The sequence below is a fragment of the Pteropus vampyrus genome, unplaced genomic scaffold (genome assembly GCF_000151845.1).
Source record: "Pteropus vampyrus isolate Shadow unplaced genomic scaffold, Pvam_2.0 Scaffold110, whole genome shotgun sequence".
NCBI lineage: Eukaryota > Metazoa > Chordata > Mammalia > Chiroptera > Pteropodidae > Pteropus > Pteropus vampyrus.
Genome location: NW_011888891.1, coordinates 41,400 through 44,107, shown reverse-complemented (window position 1 = coordinate 44,107; position 2,708 = coordinate 41,400).

Genomic DNA, 2,708 nt, shown 5'->3' with positions numbered 1-2,708 from the left:
CTAAGATTTTGTCAAATAATTTATACACACACACACACACACACACACACACACACATATATATACATATATATATATGATGAAATGTTTTCCTTCTTTAATCTATTGAATGGTGAACTACATTGATTACTTTGTAAATATTGTACCAACTTTGTATCCTGAGATAAACCCCATTTGGTCAGATGTGTTATCTTTTTTATATACTGCTGGATCAATTTGTTAATATTTTATTAAGGAGTATTTACAAATATGTTCATGAAGGACATGAACTGTAGGTTTCACGTAATGGCTTTATCTGTTCTTGGTCAGGGAAATACTGACAAAATTATTTGGAAGCTGTTCTCTCTTTTTTCATTTTCTGGAAGAATTTGTGTATAATTGGTATTATTATTATTATTTTTAAATGTTTAGTTGAATTCACCAATGAAATAATCTGGGCTAGGAGTTTACTTTGTTGGAAGTTTTATTAATATAAATACTATTTTTAGAGTAAATATAAGACTATTTGATTATCTGTCTTAAGTGAAACTTGCTATGTTTGTCTATCATGGAATGTTTTGATTTCTTCTGTTTTCAAATGTATTGACATAATATAAGGTAAGTATTCCTTTATTATCTTTTGAATGTCTGTAGGATTTGGGTGGTATTTTCTCTTTCATTTGTGATATTGTTCATTGGTATCTTTCATTTTTGATCAGGTCTGGCTAGAGATTTATCAGTTTTATTGATCTTTTCAAAGAACCATCTTTTGATTTTGTTTTTTTCCCTTTTATTGTTTTCTGACTTAAATTTTATTTATTCTTGCTTTTATAATTATTATTTCCTTCCTTCTGTTTGCTTTGTTTAATTTTATCTTATATTTTTGATTTCTTAAAGTGAAAAAGTCAATAATTTGTTGGAGATTTTTCTTATTGTTAATATAAACATTTAATGCTATAAATTTCCCTCTAAGCACTTGCTTTATCTGCATTCCACAGTTATATTTTAATTCACATTAATAAAAATGTTTATAAATTTTCCTGTAATTTCCTTCTTAATTCAACAGATATTAAAAAGCATGTTGTTTTATTTTCCAATATTCAGGATTTTTTAGATATTTTTCTGTTACTGATTTCTATTTTAATTTCATTGTGGTCAGCGAACACACTTCTTATAATTTTAACTTTTAAATTATTTGTTTTTATTGTATTTATGGTTATTTTGATCAACATTCCACATACACTTGAAAACATGTGTATTATGTTTTTCTTGGGTGGAATCTTGTATAAATGTCTATATAGGTTATGCTAGTTAATAATGTTGCTCAGGAAATTTATCCTTACTGATTATATACCTATTTGTTTTTTTTTTTTTTTAATTAATGAGAGACTCGTTAAAGTCTTTGGCCGTAATCATGAATTTCTCTCTCCTTTCAGTTATATCAATTTTTGCTTAATGTATTTTGAAATGTATTATTAGGTGCATAGACAGTTGGAATTATTATGTCTTCTTCACAAATTGACCTCTTCATTATGAACTGTCTCTCTTTATTCCCTATAATATTCCTCGTTCCGAAGTCTGGTTTGTCTGATATTAATAAAGACACTCCAGCTTTCTTAATATGATTGTTTTCACAATCTATTTTTTCATTCTTGAATTTTAACTTATCTGTGTCTTTATATTAAATTCGGTTTCTTGTAAACAGTTATAATTGGGCCATGGGTTTTGTTTTGTTTTTTGAGCTGGTCTTACAATCTCTGCCTTTTAATTGGAGTACTTAAACCATTTGCTTTTAAAATATTTATTTATATGATTGAGTTAACTTACATGTTGCTATCTTTTCAATTTTTCCATCTGTCCTTTATTATTTCTTCCACTATTTGGGCCTTTAAATTTTTTTTATTTTTGATTAATTGAGTACTTTTTATGGTTCCATTTTATCTTCTGCTGTGGAGTATTAGCTATATTTCTTTGTTTTGTTTTTAATGGTTGCATCATGGTTTACAATATACATCTTTCACTTATCACAACCTACCTACAGTAGTATTCTGTGACTTCACATTTAAGTAAGAATTTCATTTCTCTCCTTTCATTCTTTACACTTTTGTTGTTACATATTTTAATTTTATGTTCTAAATCCCCAAATAAACTATTATTTTTCTGTAAACAATCAATAATCCTAAAAATAAATTAAATGAGTAGAACATTTTATATTTACCTCTATACTATTTCCAGAAATCTACATTCCTTTATGTAAATTTCTTTCCATTTTCTGTAATTTTTCTTCTGAATATGTTTCTCTTTATTCGTTTTTCTCCTTCCATTTATAAGCCATACTGTCATGCTTCTTCACATGCGTGCTAATTTTTAATTAGATGCTGGAAATGGTGATTTTTACATTGTTAGGTGCTAGATTTTGTTGTATTTCTTTTTTAAATATTAGTTTGTATTTTGATAGGTAATTAAGTTACTTATGGATTAGTTTGATCTTTTCAAGGCTTGTTTTTGAAATTTTTTTTTTTAGGGCAGATTTGGGAAAAATTCTTCCAGAGCGTTTTTGTCCCCCTATTAAAGTATTACTCTTTTGGTATCTCTACAAAATTTCTGTGTAATCAACAAGCCTCCCCTTTCTGGTTATGGAAGCTCAAAGGATTACTAGTGCTGCATGAACTCTGTAAACTTTTCTTAGCTTATAGTTCCCAGTAACGGTTCTTTCCCCAGGAGCTGTT